This window comes from Somniosus microcephalus, chromosome 18 (assembly GCF_052327205.1).
Source record: "Somniosus microcephalus isolate GS21.2 chromosome 18, FLI_Smic_1.0, whole genome shotgun sequence".
Lineage (NCBI taxonomy): Eukaryota > Metazoa > Chordata > Chondrichthyes > Squaliformes > Somniosidae > Somniosus > Somniosus microcephalus.
Genome location: NC_141004.1, coordinates 69,171,409 through 69,193,133, shown reverse-complemented (window position 1 = coordinate 69,193,133; position 21,725 = coordinate 69,171,409). Strand labels below are relative to the sequence as shown.

Below are 21,725 nucleotides of genomic sequence, written 5' to 3'. Positions count from 1 at the left end.
AGGTTGGAGACCCATGGGGAGGCATCAACTGGTTCGATGATGCCGGTTTCCAGTAGCTGCTTTAGTTCAGCTGTGACCCCGTCACGGAGAGCAAGCGGGATGCGGCGCAGTGGCTGAATGACAGGGGTAACGGTGGAGTCAACCATGGGCTGGTGGGTGAAGGCAGTCAGGCAGCCCAGACCCTCGAAGAGTGCTGGCCATGTTTGGTGCCACGGTGAGGTGACGTGCAGAATCGCAGACCCGCCGGTGTCCAAGAGAGAAAAACCCAGGTCAGTGAAAAGATCCAGTCCCATCAGATTAGCTCCTTGGCGTGCCACATGAAAACAAAAATCTGGCAAAACTTTTGTTCCATAGCGTACTGTGAGGTTGACTGAGCCCACTAGTCCAATTTCCGAATTACCATACCCGCAAAGGGTAGTGGAGGGCGCAGAGAGTGGCAGGGAGCTGAAAAAGCGTTTGAATGTGTCCACATTCAGCAGTGAGACGCTGGCACCGGTATCCAACAACAGCGGGATGCACACATCATTCAGGTTAATTGCGCATGATTTGAAAGCCACTACTGGCCCAGAGCTCACGTTGTGATTTGTAGGCCAACTGCTTGAGGACTGAGAGTGTTCATCTGTAGCAACAGGGGCAGAGTGGCAGACCTTGGCAAAGTGATTTTGTTTTCCACAATTGCGACAGGCTTGGCCGCGTGCGGGGCAATTCTGCGCTCTGGTAGCATGTGAACGAGATCCGCAGTTTCCACACTGTTGCCACGGTAGCGCGCGTTGCTGCCGTCGCGCGAGCATTACCGTGTCAGAGCTGTCGGGGCCGAGGGCGCTGTCACTGGGTGTGTGTGCTAGTTTCGCTGCACATTCGGCTGCAGACTCCACTTGAAAGGCAATGTTGACTGCCTGTGACAACGACAGATCGTCGGACTCGAGTAACAGTCTTTCACGCACTCTCACGTTGTTTGTGTGCTCTATTAGTTGATCACGCACCATCTCATCTTGTAATGCACCGAACTTGCACGAGCTAGCTAACCCCCTCAAATTAGCCACGTATTGATGCACTGACTCGCCGAGGAGTTGGTGACGCTGTCCAAAAATGAATCGCCGCAGGAGGGCACTTTGTGGGGCAGAGAAGTGTGTGCTTAACAGAGCCACAGCCTCATCATATGTTTGGATTGAGTCTGCTGTGCATAATGTCCCAAGAACACGCTGGCCCTCCGCTCCCAAGCAATGGGGTAACAGTGCCTTTTTCCGAGCCGTACTCACAGTTTCTAGTCCAAGAGCAATGAGGTAGGTTTCAAAGGACTGTAACCAGCGAACCCATGGGATCGGGGGCTCACTGGGTAGTGCAAGGAAGGGAGGAGGTGGTGGAAGAGAGATTTCAGCCATCCTTGTCGCCAAATGTTGCGTTTGCAAAGATAATCCAGAGACCGTCAGTGAGTTCAGTTCATGCTGCTTTTAATATGGCTGCCACACACACACACTTCCAGGCACAAGCAATCGAATACCTATACACAATACAATGATAACAGCACTATCAAACTCCATGTGCTCAGGCCAAGGCAATCGAGTACCTATCACCAAATGTCAGACATAACAGGTGGGTCAGTGGCAGCTTGGATAAGGAAATGGCTTAAGGACAGAAAACAGCGAGTTGTGGTAAATGGCTGTTTTTCAGACTGGAGGATGGTAAATAGTGGCTTTCCACAAGTGTCAGTGCTGGGGCCACTGCTTTTTTTGATATATATAAATGACCTGGATATTGGAATACAAAGTAAAATTTCTAAATTTGCCGATGACACCAGATTTGGGGGTGATATCAATCGACTGCAACAGGACATAGAAAGGCTAGCAGAATGGGCAGACAAGTGGCAGATGGAGTTTAATACAGAGAAGTGTGAGGTGATGCATTTTGGCAGAAGGAACAGGGAGAGGCAATATACACTTAATGGCACAGTTTTAAAGAGTGTGCAGGGACAGAGGGACCTGAGAGCTAATGTGCATAGGTCCCTGAAGGTGGCAGGACCTATTGAGACAGTGGTTAACAAAGCATATGGGATCTTGGGCTTCATAAACAGAGGTATTAAGTACAAAAGTAGAGAAATTATGCTGAACCTTTATAAAGTACTGGTTAGGCCACAACTGGAGTATTGTGTCCAGTTCTGGTCACCACACTTTAGGAAGGATGTGAAGGCCCTTGAGAGGGTGCAGAGGAGATTTACCAGAATGGTTCCGTGGAAGGGGGATCTTAGCTATAAGGACAGGATGGAGAAGCTGGATTTGATTTCATTAGAGCAAAGGAGGTTGAGGGGTGATTTGATAGAGGTGTACAAGATTATGACGGGTTTGGATATGCTTGACGCGGAAAGGCTGTTCCCACTAGTTGATGGTACAAGGACTAGGGGACACAGATTTAAGGTTTTGGGCAAGAGATGCAGGGGGGAAGTGAGGGGAAACTTTTTTACACAGCGAGTGGTGATGACCTGGAATTCGCTGCAGACGGGAGTGGTGGAAGCGGAGACACTCAAAGTTTTCAAGGGGAGACTGGATAGGCACTTGTGGGAAATAAACAGGCAGGGCTACGGGGATAGAGCGGGGGAATGGGACTGACTGGATTGCTCTACAGAGAGCAGGCATGGACTCGATGAGCTGAATGGCCTCCTTCTGTGCCATTATGACTCTATGGGCTGGATTTTGCCAACCCTGGGGAGGCGGGTTTGGAGGCAGGGCTGCCAGGAAAATGGCAGAATCTGGGGGTGGCAGAATCCGTGCCATCTTCCCAGGAGGCGGGTAGCCGACCCGCGCTGGGTCCCGTCTCCTGGGGGCGGGAATGTGATTACAGCCACTTAATAGGCAGTTAAGAGGATTATCCCCATTTTTCCACCAGAGGCGCGAGCTTCCCGACGTCAGGAAATCCCGCCAGGTTCACCGAGGCGAACAGCGGGTCTGTGGGGTGCAAAAGTGCACTGTGGACGTTAGTGATGGGTGCAAGTGTGGAGAGGTAAGTACAGTATGTGAGGTGAGTGGAAAGTGATAGAAAATGTTTACTTACCTTTGTTTCTTCCTGCAGGCTTCAACCGCTGGGGATGCGGAGATTCTCGCATCTCACCAGCAGAGATGACAGATGGCTGCTGCATTCTCCGATGCAACAACCATCTAATTTCGGCTCACAACAGAGGTTTGATGAGTCTTGAATACAAGAACTCATCAAACAGAGATTGTCAGTGTTTGACAGCTTCACAGAGCTGTCAAACAATGACAATTCATCTGTCAAAAATGTTCTGATATTCTCTGTAAACGGCTTCCCCTTAATTGGTCTGCTAAGCCCGCTGGGCGGGCTTAACAAAGTCACTCAAGGGAAAATAGCATGGGTTGGCCACAAGTCGATGGAGGCGGAACTGAAGCCCGACAAGCAGCAGTCCCGTCTCCAATGCGCCCCCATTGACAAAATCGGCCCCTATGATTCTAGGGGGGAGAAATTCAGTATCGCCCCGTTTGGGGCGCCTTTATCGCCTGTGCGCAAAGTTTAGCGCCTGGCGCCAATTATCGCCTCCGACGGCAAATTTGGCTTTTATCGCCCCTGGAGGTGATTGGAGCACTAAATCAGGCGCTACACACCTGTCTTAAGGTGCAAAGGCCGAGGAGCGAGGTGCTACCTCAGAGCGCGGGCGCAGCGCAGGTGCTGTCAGTTAGCGATTGAACACAGACACACTGGCGCCAGCCAATTCTTAAAGGGGAGGGTCGATTTTGCTCTCCAGCCACACCCTGCTCATTGGAGCCTTGAATCTCAGCCTGGACAGACCTGTGGCTAAATCTTGCAGGCAAGGACTATGCAGTGGATGAGAGAACGAGCACAGCGCTTCAGTGAGTGGGCCTTGGAGGCTCTGGTTAGCGCAGTGGAGTGCAGAAGATCTATACTGTACCCAGAGAGTGGCAGGAGGCCTTTGCCACGCGAGTACAGAAGAGTGTGGAGGGAGGTGCTCAGAGCGTCTCCTCATGGAGCATGGTGCCCAGGACCCATATCCAATGTAGAAAAAAGTTCAATGACCTCACTCGGGTCGTCAGGGTGAGTGGCTTTTTTTCAATACCTCTCCATCCCTCCATCTCAACCTCACTCTATGGCCAGAGGGTCTTAAAACCCCAATGCCCAACACTCATCCAACACCTATGGCCCTTTCATCAATCACACACGCACATTCCACACTTTGCATACATTAAGGGCTATTCAACTATGGGAAGCACATCAGGCAAGACCATGGCTGCATACAGTAAGGGCTATTCAACTAATAATAATTCAACTTTATTGTCATTGTACAAGTACATGAACAACGAAATGTGATCTTGCAAGCTCCCATGAGTCCAGTACAAATAACATTAACATTAAACGTAAATAGCACCGTCCTGGGTGAAGCAAAGCCACTGCGTCTGTGCGCGCCGCCATTCCATTTCCACCATTCCTCCTGTCCGACAATCTTCAGCCCAACGCCTGGGCCTGCTCACCAGCCGCCCCTCCCGGGGCTCCTTCCGTGACCTTCTCACCAACTGCCTCTCCTCGGGGCTCCTTCCGTGACCTTCTGCACCTGGTCTTCCACTGATGGTCACCCCTCCAGGTACTAACCAGGCCTGGTTCTGGCTTAGCTTCCAAGCCTTGCCAGTGACCCTGTCCCTAGTCCCAGGAACTATGGGAGACACATCAGGCAATACCATTGTAAGGGGCTTTCCTTGAGAGGTTTCCCTGAGGTTTCTCTCTCTAGAGCCCTCTCTCTCTTGCACAGTAAAACTTTGAGTGGTTCGACCCACTCACCCCTTAGATTCTATAATCTGGACTTAGGTGCAGGAACTGCAATGCAGAGAAGACACTTGTAGACCAAGTTTGATGAATAAAAATGAAATTTTATTGCAAATGGAAAAATATCAAATCAAATGCAACAAAGACAAGAGCACGGTACATGGGAGGGAAAAACAAATACAAACAAATCATAACGACATTATACTAACTAAGGCAAATATAGGCATCTTATACTCTACAAAGATCATCATGAAATAAAGAAACACATGGAACATCGAGGGACGACAACTCATGTTAATTGTACCCTTAAATCCACCCCCTTATTAAACCTAACTAGATCTGATTGTGAAGGGCCAGAAACATGCTCGCCAATCCCACTAGGAAGTGCAAGGTTTTGAAAACGAGGCTGCTGGGGCTGCAACGACTGTCCGATTTTAAACTGTCCTTTTTCTCCGGCTCTCTTTGTGACTGTCCGAGCTTGTTGATTCAAGCTTCCTCCAAAGTCTTCTCCCAAGCTGTGTCTTCCTCCTCAAGCTGCGTTCCGGGGTGCTGCGTCCTGGTCCTGTGTCTCAACTCGTCCAAGCTGTCCCTGGGGTCGTTGCCCCTGTCAAGTCGTGTCCCACTGCCGTGTCCTCCAAGCTGCTTGTTCAGCTTGCCTCGAGTGTCGCTTCCAACCCGGTGCTTCTGCTTGTCTCAACTCGTGAAAAGTCTCTTCAGTTATACCTTTCTTCCTGAGACTTCACTTCCCCCCCAAAATCAGGTGAGTCTTTGTTTTAACTTTTGGTGGGCTTTGAGCACAGCGGGGCAGTTATTATATTTTAAATCATTTTAAGCGGCTGGTAACAGGCCCATCTCTGGTTTGAAATGGCTCTCATTGTTTTTAATTTCATGCTAATCCTGTTACCGAGCCCTTGGTGTTGTCCTCATGAATAAGTTATTGTCTCTTTCATCTGGGTCAACATTTAGATGGCCTCTGTCTCCAGCCAGATCTTGAGTGGATCTGCATCTAATCCATATGCATGCCTGTGGGTCTGGCTTTGTCCTCTCAGAAACAGCTTCCAGAACTTGCTATGGGTTCAATCCACATAGTTGTCTGAGGTTGTGCAGGGACCATTTTAAAGTGTCCCAATAAGCTGGTCACATGATACGGCGGCCATTTTGTATGCCCCTTTTTCTGGGCTTCTTTTAAAACAGTCTTTAAAATCATGGCCTCTTCTGCCCATTGATCCTTATTAATATGAAATCCAATTTTGCAAATCCTACACTCCCCCCTGATGATACTGTAACTTGCTTGGAGTATCATAATTCCGGGTGAGCAAAATTTTCTGTCCTTCCACAATCTAACCATCCCCAGTGTTTACCAATCCATGACCCCACGACACATGCATTTCCCATTTCAGAAAAATCTAGTGTACATTAAGCATCTATAGATGGCAATACCTTGGAGTTAAAAATCTTACAACTTACTTCCAGGCATGGAGGAGGGCCTTATACCCCTACATCACCTAGTACATACACATCATCAAATAATAATAATCACGTCTAATAAACTTCAATAATAAAATGAAATACATACGAAAATCCAAAAACACATGGATACACATCAAAAAAAAAAATAATAATACAGAGGAGGGAGGGAAACTTTAACTTTATACAGAGCAGCAAAATCTAAACGGGTGTCTCTTCTTCTACCCGCACATAATGCTCCCTCCATTCCCCTCTATTCTCGTACTTTTGCGAATGTTTGACCTTTTTACAGTGTACAAACAACGAATCACCTTAAAACTTAAACTAAACTTATGTACAGCGCCGCCCATCCCCGGGCGGCTTGCCTAATCCCTGATCAGACTGCAGCTCACCGCTCCCTGTGGAGGGGCTGCAGTGACCTGTGGCTCTGGACTGCAGCTCGCCGCTCCCTGTGGCGGGGCTGCAGTGACCTGTATCTCTGGTTCCCCGCAGCCTTTTGCTGTTAAACGGGGACTGTGCTTTCTTAATGATTTCTGAAGTCGGTGTCTACTGGGAGTGGGTGACTCGGGCCAAGACTTTACAGGCTGAGGTGTTCGGGCCGACCTGCGAGAAGGTACTTTGGGCGTGGCTCCCTTAGCGAGTGGGCCTTCGGGTGGGACCTCAGCTCTCGCAGCCCGTGGCTCTTCCACGACAGTAGGCTTCGGCTCCCTTCCCTCAGGCTCCGCCCCTTTGGGATTTGGGCAGGCTCCCTTGGCGAGTGGACCTTTGGGTGGGACTTTGGCTCTCACAGCCCGTGGCTCTTCCACGACTGTGGGCTTCGGCTCCCTCCCCTCAGGCTCCGCCCCTTCGGGAATTGGGTCTGTGGCAGACAGCTCCTCCCCACCTGTCCTTACAGGTGGAGGATCTCTGCCCCCAATTTCTACCTCCCCCACGCTCGAGTCGAGGGCGGAACCTCCGTCCTCCGACTCCTCCTCCTCCAGAATCATGTCGAGGGCGGGACCTTGCTGTTCGGGTCCCTCCTCGTCCAAGTCCCAGGCCATCGGGGAAGCCTCCCAGGTGGGCGGGATGGCTCCTCCCCTCAAGCAGGCTGCAACGCCAGCTTGTGTGGGCTGTGACTCTTTACTTGCCTCAGGCTTATTGCTTTTACTCTCAGACCTGGCTTTCCCTGCTGGTTCTTTTGCACCTGGCTTAAACAGTTTACACTGGTCATGAACCATTTTAAAAACCCTTAGCTGACCCTCTAAACTGCCAGCCCTCGCTGTTAACCTGGCGTTCTCCTCCCTTAAAACCTGCTCAACTAACTTAGCCTCCGCAACCTGGCACCGCAGGTATTCCTCCATTTTACAGGAGGTCTCTTCCTGTGCATGTCTTTCTAAAGGACACAGGTCGACAGGCTGCGCTGGCTCTAGTCATTGGGGCGCTGCGGTTGGGGCTGGGGGAGCAACAGGGCCGTTGGCGACTGCCACCTTCCCCTGCGAGGTCATTAGAGACCGCATTGCCTCTAAAACTGACTCGATCGCAGCAGGATGGATCGACACATCGGCTCCTTTCTCCAGGATGGGCATTTGGGCTGGGGCTGAGGGAGCTTGATGTGCCTCAGTAATTCCGAGACTCGAAGGTAGCAGAACAAAACAAGGCTTTTATTAACTTAGAACGAAACACGTAAGCGAGAGAGATGTCGTCCTTCTGGAGATTGGGGCTAGACTGAAGCTAGCTTACAAACGGGGCCAGGTATGGGCGGAGCCCTACACACAGCACATTCCAGCACATTCCAGTATACAATACAGCACATTCCAGTACACAATACAATGAGGTCTGGGGGAAGGGAAATGACACTGAAACCGATCTCAGTCACAGGCAGTGATGAATGGAAATATTTCATCACAGAGCTTTTCCCTTTAAATCCTTCCAGGGATTTTTACAGTCCCCGCGCCAGTGACCTTCCTTCCCACACCCGTAACAACTGCTCTTGGCTTGGGGAGGGCGATTCCCCTCCTGATGCCATTCCTTTTTGGCAGGAGCTGCTGGCCTTGCCTCAGGCACGTTTCCCTTTGAGGAAGGCACATCCCTACTCTTGTTGTTCCTGTAACTTATACTGAGTTGATCAAGTACTACTTCCTCCATGGAGCGGAAGTTAGTGGGGTCAAACCATGCTTTGGCCTACTCCCTCACCGGTGGCAAGCAATTGGCGACCAGACACCGGAGCCAATGAGCCCTTTGGTCATCATTCAGCCCGTTCCGGTCCAGTCCTCCCGGGCAGCTGCACCGATACACTGGCCACAACCTTCCGGCGAAAACCCGTGGGGGTTCTCCCTCTAGCTGTACCGTCCTTTCCAATCGGAGGAACGGAGTTCCGTCACCCTCCCCTATAATCTCCAGGATCTCGTCCCGTAACTCCTCATACGTCTTGCGCCCTCTCTTGCTCTCGTCGGGGAGACACTGGAGGAGTGAGCTGTCCAGGGAGAACAGCAGCATTTTGGACTGTTCAACCCCGTCGCAGTCATTAACTGCTGCGGTCTGCTCCACGTCCCTAAAATGCACGGAGGGATCTCCTGACTTGGAGAGCTTTGGGATGTGACTGATCATTTCCCTTAGCTGTCGTGCGCTATGGGGCATTATGATCTGATTCACGAGGGGTCCGTCATCGCCATTCGCTTGGTCCGGACCGAGCCTTCGGTGTCGAGCGGGACACATCGGTGCCGGCTTCGACTCTACTACCTGGGGTTGCTCTACCTCAGGAATCTCTTCGTCTAACTCTACCGTTTCCTCCCCTGGAGTCCAAGACTCATCATAGGCGGGAGGTGCTGAGGGCTCGGGGGTTGGTACCCTAACTGCCTCCTGTGGAATTGGTCTTTTGGATTCCTTGGCTAACAGTATCTGGCTCGCTGGCGGGTTTATGAGACACACCAAGCCGTTTGCCTTCGCTAGGGCCATTCTCAGGTCCTCTAACTCCCTGTGGCAAGCACTATGATCGGTGTTCTCAGACCTATCCTCCATGGCCATCTTATATGCTGCCCTAGCCCCCAAAATTCTTTCCTCCTGTGTCGCTATCTGCTTAGCTAGGCGGAAACACCCCTCTTTCATTCTACCTTCACTGGCCTTGGCCTCAATGACCTGACATTCCAAATACTCTATCCGGGTCTCATGGCGGTGAGTTGCGGATTGGCGCTCCTGATTCAGCGCGTTAAGCGATTGAATCAGTTTCTGACCTCCCGCAACCTTTTCCTCTACTTCTGTAAGCAGCCCTTTGATCTGGGCTGTCTGTGCTACAACGACCTGGTCCAAAAGCTGGACTTGCTTCTTGTAACACATCAGCCAGACCGCCTTTTCTACCGACTTCTTATGCTCTTTACTTTCTGTCCACTTGATGGCTGCGTCTAGCGGGCGCCTATCTCTTAATAGGTCAGATATCCACTGTTTTGTTAGGTTTACCTTCCCAAAAACATAATCCGCTATTCTCTCATCCATCACATTTCGACCATTCAAACTTGGATCTACTACATTGCAATCCTGCTGCCAGACTCCTGCCTGACTCGCCATTTTCTGTAAGGGGTTTTCCTCGAGAGGTTTCCCTGAGGTTTCTCTCTCTCTCGAGGCCTCTCTCTCTTGCACAGTAAAACTTTGAGTGGTTCGACCCACTCACCCCTTACATTCTATAGTCTGGACTTAGGTGCAGGAACTGCAATGCAGAGAAGACTCTTGTAGACCAAGTTTGATGAATAAAAATGAAATTTTATTGTAAATGGAAAAATATCAAATCAAATGCAACAAAGACAAGAGCACGGTACATGGGAGGGAAAAACAAATACAAACAAATCATAACGACATTATACTAACTAAGGCAAATATAGGCATCTTATACTCTGCAAAGATCATCATGAAATAAAGAAACACATGGAACATCGAGGGACGACAACTCATGTTAATTGTACCCTTAAATCCACCCCCTTATTAAACCTAACTAGATCTGATTGTGAAGGGCCAGAAACATGCTCGCCAATCCCACTAGGAAGTGCAAGGTTTTGAAAACGAGGCTGCTGGGGCTGCAACGACTGTCCGATTTTAAACTGTCCTTTTTCTCCGCTCTCTTTGTGACTGTCCGAGCTTGTTGATTCGAGCTTCCTCCAAAGTCTTCTCCCAAGCTGTGTCTTCCTCCTCAAGCTGCATTCCGGGGTGCTGCGTCCTGGTCCTGTGTCTCAACTCGTCCAAGCTGTCCCTGGGGTCGTTGCCCCTGTCGCGTCGTGTCCCACTGCCGTGTCCTCCAAGCTGCTTGTTCAGCTTGCCTCGAGTGTCGCTTCCAACCCGGTGCTTCTGCTTGTCTCAACTCGTGAAAAGTCTCTTCAGTTATACCTTTCTTCCTGAGGCTTCACTTCCCCCCCAAAATCAGGTGAGTCTTTGTTTTAACTTTTGGTGGGCTTTGAGCACAGCGGGGCAGTTATTATATTTTAAATCATTTTAAGCAGCTGGTAACAGGCCCATCTCTGGTTTGAAATGGCTCTCATTGTTTTTAATTTCATGCTAATCCTGTTACCGAGCCCTTGGTGTTGTCCTCATGAATAAGTTATTGTCTCTTTCATCTGGGTCAACATTTAGATGGCCTCTGTCTCCAGCCAGATCTTGAGTGGATCTGCATCTAATCCATATGCATGCCTGTGGGTCTGGCTTTGTCCTCTCAGAAACAGCTTCCAGAACTTGCTATGGGTTCAATCCACATAGTTGTCTGAGGTTGTGCAGGAACCATTTTAAAGTGTCCCAATAAGCTGGTCACATGATACGGCGGCCATTTTGTATGCCCCTTTTTCTGGGCTTCTTTTAAAACAGTCTTTAAAATCATGGCCTCTTCTGCCCATTGATCCTTATTAATATGAAATCCAATTTTGCAAATCCTACACCATGTCTGCATACAGTAAGGACTATTCAACTATGGGAGGCACATCAGGCAAGACCATGGATGTATATTTACTCAGGCGCCGTCCTTTTTCTTGCAGGCCAAGCTATCTCATAATAGGAGACAGCAGCAACAGACGGGTGGAGGGCTGCCTCAGCTGCAACTCCTCAGCGATCTTTAGGTGCGCGTCCACAGGATTGTGGCAAGCCGGGTGATCGGTCCCGTCGCCACTGAAGACGCCGACCCCGTTCTGGACAGCAATGGTAAGGTCATCACCTTTTTGTCCTCTCTCCTTCCACTTGTCCCTCCTGGCTCTGTTGAGGTGTATCCCGTCCGGCTTGTACAGGTCCCACTTTCCCCAGAAACGGCCCCAATGCCTCAGGAATCTAAAGCCCTCCCTCCTGCACCATCTCGCCAGCCACATATTCATCTGCTCTATCCTCCTATTCCTGTACTCACTAGCACGTGGCACTGGGAGTAATCCGGAGATTACTTCCTTTGAGGTCCTGCGTTTTAATCTCTCTCCTAGCCCTCTAAACACTGCCTGCAAGACCTCATCCTTCTTTCTGCCTATGTCTTTGCTAATGATATGGATAACAACCTCTGGCTGTCCACCTTCCCCCCTCAGAGTGTCCTGCAGCCGCTCAGTGACAACCTTGACCCTGGCACAAGTGTGGCAACATACCATCCTGGAGTCACGTTTACGGCCGCTGAAATGCCTGTCTGCTCCCCTAACTATCGAACCTGTTAAATCCGTGAATCTTAAGGTATGGTGTTCTTCAATAAATAGACGGAGACTGCAGATCAACAATCAACAGGTGTTTACTGGATGAGGGTAGTCTAAAAACTAACAGTACAGATCCCTGCTCAGGGTTTATATACAGGTGTGGTCACTGCCGGTACTACAGTATACAGGAGCTGTAAAAGTAGTTCTCTCTTAAAGGTACATACACTACAATTCCTCCCCTTTTAGATTAACAGTACCATAACATTCAAATAACAGTTAACACTTTTAACATGCACATTAACTGAAATAGTCCATTTATAGATTCAGTCTTTGGGGCGGCTTCCTGATCCTTTCTAGATAGCGCCTTTCCTGAGTGTCTTGTTCTTGGTGCGGAGGCGATTCTGGCCCCCTGTCGTCGGTTAGTTCATCAGTTTCCGATGCTACTGTTTCTGGGGTAGATGCTACCGGTATGTTGGGTTCATCACCAGGTACGTTCGACATGGGGTTGACTCGTTCCTGTGATGCTAGAATCTGGTCAACATGGCGTCTCACAATGCTCTCCCCAACATCCACAGTGTACATTAGTGGCCCCTGCCGTGTGCATATCGTCCCTGGTTGCCATTTCTCTGTTCGGTAGTCGTGGGCCAAGACTGGTTGTCCTACATTGAAGCTCCTTGTCGGCTTCTCATTGATGTGCTGGAATTGCTTATTCTCAACATTTCTTTGTACATTTGGTCGGAGCAAATCCAGACGAGATCTCAACCTTCGGTTAAAGAACATCATGCCGGGGTCTGGTTGGTAACTGCATGTGTCGCATTTCTGTAGGCTAACAGGAAATTGTCCACCTTATGCTGCAGTGGAATGTCATCATCGCACATGGCCCTTACTGCCTTTTTAAAGGTTTGTACGAACCTCTCAGCCAATCCATTTGTGGCTGGATGATACGGGGCGGATGTGTAATGCCTTTCCCCATTCCTTCTCATAAATTTCTGAAACTCTTCGGACACAAACTGTGGTCCGTTATCAGAGCAAATCTGCTCTGGCAAGCTGTTCCTGGCAAATATGGTCCGTAGGACTGCAATCGTTTTCTCCGTAGCGGTGGAGGACATTTTGATCACCTCAGGCCATTTCGAGTGCGCATCCACTGCTATTAAGAACATTGGGTCCATGAATGGACCAGCAAAATCAATATGCACCCATTGCCATGGAGAGGAGGGCCACTCCCATGGGTGTAGAGGGGCATGTGGTGGTGCATTTTGGACCTTCTGGCATCCTGAGCAGCTCCTTGTTAGGTCCTCGATTTGTTGATCGATTCCCGGCCACCACACATAAGCCCTAGCGAGTCTTTTCATTTTCACCCCTCCCAGATGGCCTTCGTGAAGCTCATTGAGCACTCTCTCCCTTAACTTGGGTGGAATTACCACTCGGGATCCACACATCAAGGTCCCCTGGCATACTGACAGCTGTTCTCTTCTGGATGAGAATGCTGGCAACAGTGAGTTGCCATGTGTTGGCCATCCCTTCACCGTCAAATCATATACCCGAGACAGTGTCGGGTCATTTCGGGTCTCCTTCTCTATATCAGCGTTAGTTACTGGCAAGCGTTCAATTATAGACGAATAAAATATTTCGACAGGGTCCACTACTGGTGCTTCCTCCGCAGTAGGCAGTGGCAGGCGTGATAGGCCATCAGCGTTTCCATGCTGTTTCGTGCCCTTATACTCTATTTCATATTGGTTCGCCCCTGGAAAAAGGGACCATCTTTGTAGCCGTTGCGCAGTCATCACCGGAACGCCCTTCTTTGGATTAAAGATGGAGACAAGTGGTTGGTGGTCAGTCAGCAAGGTGAACTTCTGCCCGTGCAGATAGTGGTTGAACTTTTTCACTCCCCATACTAGGCTGAGGGCCTCCCTGTCAATCTGGGCGTAGTTGCGCTCGGCTGAGGTTAGTGACTGAGACGCAAAGGCTACTGGCCTCTCCAACCCGTCTGGGAATTTGTGCGACAGCACCGCTCCAATACCATAGGGTGATGCATCACACGCCAGCCGAATTGGTAGTGCTGGGTTGAAATGAGCCAACACCTCTTTTGATGTGATTAATTCTTTGCACTTCTGGACAGCTCGTTTACATTCGTCATTCCACTTCCATGGTACCCCCGTTTGCAGTAGGGTGTTCCGTGGGTGTAATACTGTAGACAAATTTGGTAAGAACTTATGGTAGTAGTTCACCAGCCCGAGGAACGACCTCAGTTGTGACACATTTTCCGGTGCTGGAGCCTTGACTACTGCCTCAATCTTTTCAGGGGACTTATGTAACCCCTCTTCATCAATAAAGTGGCCACAGTACGAGATCTGCTTCTGGAAAAACTCACATTTGTGGCGATTAGCTCGTAGCCCATATTCCTTCAACCTCGTGAGCACCTGCTTCAGGTTGGCGAGGTGATCACTGTCATTTTCGCCCGTGACCAGGATGTCGTCCAAATAACACTGGGTCCCTGGAATCCCTTGCAGGACTTGATCAATTGCCCTTTGCCAAATAGCCGGAGCTGATGCTACCCCGAACACCAGCCGGTTGTATTGGTAGAGACCTTTGTGAGTGTTGATCGTGAGGTATTGTTTCGAGGCTTCTTCTACCTCCATTTGCAGGTACGCCTGGGCCAGATCAATCTTAGTGAAGCATTTTCCTCCAGATAGCGAGGCGAAAATATCTTCAATCCGCGGAAGCGGATATTGTACCGTGTGAAGGACTGGGTTCACTGTCACCTTAAAGTCCCCACAGATGCGAATCATCTTTGGTTTCCCAGGCGTATTACTCAACAACCTCTTCATTACAGGAACGATGGATGTAGCCCACTCGCTCCAGTCCACTTTGGACAGTACTCCAGAACGTTCCAAACCTTCCAGCTCTGCTTCGACGGCTGGGCGGATCGCATAAGGCCTGGCCTTAAAAAACTTTGAGCTTGCATTTTCCTCTATTTTAATCGTCACTGTTATGCCTTTTAGTGTTCCGAGTCCTTCCTGGAACACTTCTTGTGCGTCAGTTAGCATTTTTGACAGTCATCCAGGTGTGATGTCGTCATCCTTTTTGGCCTCTACTGTCAGTGCCTGTATGGAATGCCAATCTAACTGTATCTTCCGGATCCATTCACGTCCTAGTAGCGGTGGTCCTCCATCTGGCAATACATATAGGTCCATTTTTGGTGTTTCCTGGCCGTTGTATATCACGTTCACCCTTATTTTTCCTTTGGGGTAGACTTTTTGCCCCGTGTACATCTTCAAGACAATCTCTGTATCTCTCAAGTGTATATGTGAGAATAGCCGCTTGTAGTCCCTTCGGTTTATGACTGTTAGGGCTGATCCTGTGTCCAATTCCATTTTCACTTGGACTCCGTCTGTCTTGAGCGTGACCCAGATAGTCTGGTGATCCTCCATTTTGATTACATTATGTAGTTTCAGACAACCCAGCTCCTTGCTTCCGGAGTCTGTATCACTTTTCTGTTCGTCTGAACTACTCTCCGTCACCTTATGTACCTTTTTGTACTTCTCCTGTGGAGATTTCTTGCTGCTGATTTTCTTCCCCGACCTGCAGACTCTTGCTATGTGTCCTGCTTTTCCACACTGTCTGCACACTTGGTCCTTGAACCAACAATCCTTCTGGTCGTGTGTTGTTCTGCCACAGTGATAACACTTCCCTGCTCCATATGACATTTCATTGGTGCCATATTCTTGCGGTCTCCGTTGTATCTCTGCCGCGCCCCGTGCGGCTGCTTCGTGTGATACTGCCATGCTGAAAGCCTTGTCCAGCGTAAGATCCTTTTCTGATAGAAGCCATTTCTGGGTTCCTTCACTTTGAAGCCCACACACAAACTTGTCCCTTAACGTATCTGCTAGTCCCATTCCAAACTGGCAGTGTTTCGATAGCTTGCGCAGTTCCGTTAAATACTCAGCATTACTTTCGTCTTTATGCTGGTTCCTTTTGTGAAACTTAAATCTTTCTGTTATCAGCAGCGGTGTGGGGTTTAAGTGGTCCTGTAGGATTTCCACTATGCTTTCGAAATCCTTATCCACTGGCTTCTCTGAGGTTATTAGGTTTTGCAGTGAGCCATACATTTTTGCACCCATGGAATTCAACAAAACCAGTGCTTTCCTGGCATCTGGCACTTCATTCGCCTTGTAGTACACCTCAATGCGTTCCACATATGTTGCCCAATCTTCGACTTCATTGTCGAACGCTGTGACACTGCCACTCTTCGGCATCCCTGGGTGTGGTTAGACTGGCTAAAATGGCATCTCCCGCGCTCTGCCTTCTTCTCCGCTGGCTCAAAATGGCGTCTCCCGCGCTTCCCTTTCTTCCCGCGCTCGCCCTTCTTCTCCGCTGCGGCTTCAAAAATGGCGTCTCCCGCGCTCTCCCTTGTACTCCGCAGCTCAAATGGCGTCTCCCACGCTTACTTTCTTCCCCCGCGGATGCTGCTCAGCCCTTGAGCCCTGGCTGCGCTCTGCGCGTTCTCCTGTGTGCCTCTCTCGTTGCCGCCGCTCGGTCCTGAACCCCGGCTGTGCTTTACCCTCTCTCTTATCCCGTTGACGCTGCTCGGCCTTTTCTGTGCCGTCGGTCGGCTCCAGCCGCCGCTGTCCAGGACGGGTCTGCGCTGTACCTGTTGCCAGCCTGTTGCTGGATCGTCGTGGCTGGAGAACCAAGCCCAGCTCTCAACAGCCTCCCCTGCGATGCTCACTCTCTGCCGGATGACTGGGCGGTTGCTCGTGGTCGACGCCCGTGCTTCTGGCCTCGACTTTCTTCCACTGTCCTCCAGGAGTCAATCCCTGGGAGGAAATGCAGAGTTGCAGGTAGGTTCGAATCGACCTTGTCACCACTGTTAAATCCGTGAATCTTAAGGTATGGTGTTCTTCAATAAATAGACGGAGACTGCAGATCAACAATCAACAGCTGTTTACTGGATGAGGGTAGTCTAAAAACTAACAGTACAGATCCCTGCTCAGGGCTTATATACAGGTGTGGTCACTGCCGGTACTACAGTATATAGGAGCTGTAAAAGTAGTTCTCTCTTAAAGGTACATACACTACAGAATCCCCTATCATTATTGCTCTTCCACTCTTTTTCCTCCCTCCCTGTGCAGCTGAGCCACTCGCGGTGCCATGTACTTGACTCTGGCTGCTCTCCCCAGAGGAACCATTGCCCTCAGCAGTACTCAGAACAGAATACTGGTTGGAGAGCGCGATGCACTCCAAGGTCTCCTGCACTAGCTGCCTGGTCCTCCTCTTCTGTCTAACAGTCACCCATTTCCTCTCTGCCTGCACACTTTAAAGCTGCGAGGTGACCACCTCTAGAAACGTGCTATCCACGTAACTGTCAGCCTTGCAGATGCACTGCAGTGACTCCAGCCGTTGCTCAAGCTCCGATACCCGGAGATCGAGTTGCAGTAGCTGGCGACACTTCCCGCACATGCGGGGCGTGACCTTACCAACCCTGGGGAGGCGGGTTCGGAGGCAGGACTGCCGTGAAAATGACAGAATCTGGGGGTGGGTGCCCATCCACCCCCCAACCTGCCTCCGTGACATCTTCCCAGGAGGCGAGTAGCGGACCCGCGCCAGGTCCCGTCTCCTGGAGGCGGGAAGGGAATTACAGCCACTTACCTGCCTGTTAACAGGTAGTTAACAGGCTGTTAAGAGGATTTTCCAACAGAGACACGGGCTTCCCAACGTCGGGAAACCCCACCAGGGTCACCGAGGTGAGCAGTGGGTCTGTGGGTGTCGGAGGGGTGCAAAAGTGCACTGTGAAGATAAGTGATGGGTGCAAGTGTGGAGAGGTAAGTGTGTGAGGTGAGTGGAAAGTGATAGAAAATGTTTACTTACCTTTGTTTCTTCCTGCAGGCTTCAACAATTGGAGATGCGGAGTCTCGCTAATCACCGGCAGAGATGACAGATGGCTGCTTCATTCTCCGATGCAATATCAAAAATGTTTGACAGATGAAATGTCATACGCTGATGTTCTCTGTAAACGGCTTCCCCTTAATTGACCTGCTAAGCCCGCTGGGCAGGATTAACAAGGTCAATCAAGGGAAAATAGCGTGGGTTGGCCAGAAGTCGATGGAGGCGGGACTAAAACCTGACAAGATCTAGACAAGGGAACTCTTATGTTCATTAATAAATAGACATTCTTATTATGAACACAGCTAGCTTTTGCTAGTTACTTTATTGAGCACATGTGGACTAGGTACAGTATCTGTAGAGGCTTCCATCTTGACTGCTGCCTTGTGGGTAGCCTAGTGCCTCATGGGTAATGTAGTCTTAATATATATACAGCTGGGTAGTGTAGTCTTATATACAGCTCTACACAGCTCTACGGCTCCACCTAGTGTCCACTATAGAATGACATGTTATTGACCATTACATCCCCTTTCTTTGAGGTTTAACAAAATTAATATCTATCAACTTTCAAGAAAACAATAAAGATAATATCAGTAACACTTTTGTTAGTGCTCTATAAACATAAACATTTTCAAAACAGTCAACACATTTTCAAAGCTTTACATTGTACTCAAAGATTAAGTCTATCAGGCTTTTTTACTTCACGTGTGGATCTTCTCAACACGGGTAAGTCTGATGTGTCTTCATGAGATTGTTCTGGTGGTGAATGACAAGATGCAGTTGCGGCATTGTCATCAATCTGCTCTTGTATAGATTGAGGTCTCCTTGCGATCTTTGCTTGGAGAGGGTTTCAGTGTTTCCTTCACTCTTCATGCCATAACTCTCAATGTAGTCAATGCACTCTCGAAAAACTGCTGGCAGCTGGATCCCATCATACAGGATAGTCCTCTCAGCAGCCTCGGCTAATGGAACACCAAAGATTGGCCTGAGGGAAGAAGGAGTATCCACCGGAACTGCTTCCTGCTCTGGTGCAGGCTTCTTCTTTTTCTTTTTCTCTTTCCGCTGCTTAACAACATCTGCTACGGTTATATCTTTGGACTTTTTCTCCTTGTGTTTTTCCTCTTTGTGCTTTTCTTCCTTTGGCTTCTCTTTGACCTTAAAGTCTTTTTCTTTCTTCTTGGAGAAACTAGGCTTTTTGAAGACATGGATACCCTTTGGCCTTTTCATCCTTGATGGGCTCTCTGCTTCATCACCTGAGTCACCTGGTCTGCTTATGGCACAGTTTATACGGTAGACTCTCTTGACCAGTTCTAAGTCTTCACAAGCTTTGTCACCTAGTATCGAATCAAGTCTTTCAGCCACAACAGAAAACATGAGATGATGCACTTTGTCTTTGACTGTCACTTTAAGTCTGCATACACCTAAGCTATCTATTTTCTGTCCATTATAGCTCTTCAGTAGTACTGACTCTTTCTGTATTTTAGGCTTTTCTTTCATATTTTTTATGTCACTCATACTGATTAAGTTTGCTTTTGCCCCAGTGTCCAGTTTCAATGTAACTAATGCTCCATTTATCTGCAGTGGGTTCATCCATTTGTCCACGTTTACTGCATTGACTTTATGTTCAGCATTGTCCATTTCTGAGGGCTGCACATTTTCTGTATCCTTTTTGATATTGTCACATGACACCATTCGTACAAAAAATGTCTCACTTAAATCAGTGTCCTCAATTACATTAACTCATTGCCCTTTCTTAGTTTGTACTTTTGAAAAGCATTGTTTGGCAAAGTGATTCTTTCCATTACACTTTGTGCACATTTTTCCAAATGCTGGGCATTGTCTTAACTGGTGTTTGTCACCACAGCGTTTACAATTAGAAATTTCATCCTCCGATTGCTTTTCATTTCTGTTCTGCCCATGTTTCTTCCCCTTATAGGACACAGCACCGACAGCAGCATTATCACTCATTACAATCGCATCATTATTGATTTCACTGAAAGTCTTCACGTGCTTTCGAGCTAGCTCACTGGCTTGGCATATTTTCACCGCATTTTCCAAATTTAGTTCGGTTTCTCTCAACAGACGTTCCCTGACTTTTTTATCATGAATACCAAACACAATCTGGTCACGAATCATGGATGCTTTGAGCTCAGAGAAATTACATGTCTGTGCTTTCAGTTTCAGATCATTTATAAAGCTATCAAAAGTCTCATTTTGTTGCTGTGTCCGAGAACGGAAGATGTATCTTTCATACGTCTCATTCTTTTTGGGAGAGCAATGTGCATCAAATATTTTTAGCACATCTTCTAATTTTTCTCTGTTCTCCACTGGATTAAATACAAATGTATTAAATACCTCTATCGCCTGTGGGCCTGCAACCGTAAGCAGCAACGCTATCTTCCTTGCGTCTGGCTTCATACCGAATCCGATGGCTGCAATGTAGAGTTCGAATTGTTGTGTAAAAGTCTGCCAATTGTAGTCGATTTTTCCTGTGAGTTTCAAACGCTCTGGTGGCTTCAAATTCTCCATGTCGCTTTTCACAATTTTCAGCAGATCTTCACCATCCTGGTACCATCTTATGTTCATTAATAAATAGACATTCTTATTATGAACACAGCTAGCTTTTGCTAGTTACTTTATTGAGCACATGTGGACTAGGTACAGTATCTGTAGAGGCTTCCATCTTGACTGCTGCCTTGTGGGTAGCCTAGTGCCTCATGGGTAATGTAGTCTTAATATATATACAGCTGGGTAGCGTAGCCTTATATACAGCTTTACACAGCTCTACGGCTCCACCTAGTGTCCACTATAGAATGACATGTTATTGAACATTACAGGAACTAGATGTAATATCTCCAAATTTGCAGACGACACAAAGCTGGGTGGGTGTGTGTGCTGTGAGGAGGATGCCGAGAAACTCCAGGATGGTTTGAACAGGTTGGGTGATTGGGCAGAAGCATGGCAGTTGCAATATAACGTGGATAAATGTGAGGTTATCCACTTTGGTAGCAAAAACAGGAAGGCAGATTATTATCTGAATGGCAATAGATTGGGAGAAGGGGAAGTGCAATGAGACCTGGGTGTACTTGTGCACCAGTCGCTGAAGGTAAGCATGCAGGTGCAGCAGGCGGTTAAGAAGGCAAATGGTATGTTGGCCTTCGTAGCGAGAGGGTTTGAGTACAGGAACAAGGATGTCTTGCTGCAGTTGTGCAGGGCCTTGATGAGACCACATCTTGAGTATTGTGTGCAGTTTTGGTCGCCTTATCCGAGGAAGGATGTTCTTGCCATGGAAGGAGTTCAGCGAAGATTCACCAGGCTGATACCTGGGATGGCAGGAATGACGTATGAGGAGAGATTGGATCGATTGGGCTTGTACTCGCTGGAGTTTAGAAGAGTGAGAGGGGATCTCATCGAAACTTATTAAATCCTAACAGGACTAGACAGACTAGATGCTGGAAGGATGTTCCCGATGGTCGGGGAGTCCAGAACCAGGGGTCACAGTCTAAGGATAAGGGGTAGGCCATTTAGGACAGAAATGAGGAGGAATTTCTTCACCCAGAGAGTGGTGAACCTGTGGAATTCTCTACCACAGAAGGCAGTAGAGGCTAATTCATTAAATATATTCAAGAAGGAGTTGGATTTATTTCTCAAGGCTAAAGGGATCAAGGGGTATGGGGAGAAAGCAGGGACCGGGTACTGAATTTGGATGATCAGCCATGATCACATTGAATGGCGGAGCAGGCGCGAGGGGCCAAATGGCCTACTCCTGCTCCTATCTTCTATATTTCTATGACAAGCTGCAGTCCCGCCTCCAACGCGCCCACATTGACAGTTACAGTAGCTGGTGACACTTGCCGCACATGTGGTCATCCAGATTACGCGAAACGTCCAGGACTTCCCACATGGCACAAGATGTGCAGTCCACGGGACTGAGCTGCCCTGCCATGCCTCTATTTAATAGACTAAGAACTAGCTGAG

At 48.7% G+C, this 21,725-nt stretch overlaps 1 long non-coding RNA gene across 1 annotated transcript; it reads left to right on the top strand.

Moving 5' to 3' along the window:
• The first annotated feature begins 8,486 nt into the window (after positions 1-8,486).
• Positions 8,487-18,338, top strand: LOC147105351 (uncharacterized). Its single transcript, XR_015081740.1, has 3 exons — positions 8,487-10,636; positions 11,238-11,400; positions 17,751-18,338. It is a non-coding gene; the product is annotated as an uncharacterized LOC147105351 (long non-coding RNA).
• The last annotated feature ends 3,387 nt before the right edge of the window (positions 18,339-21,725 follow it).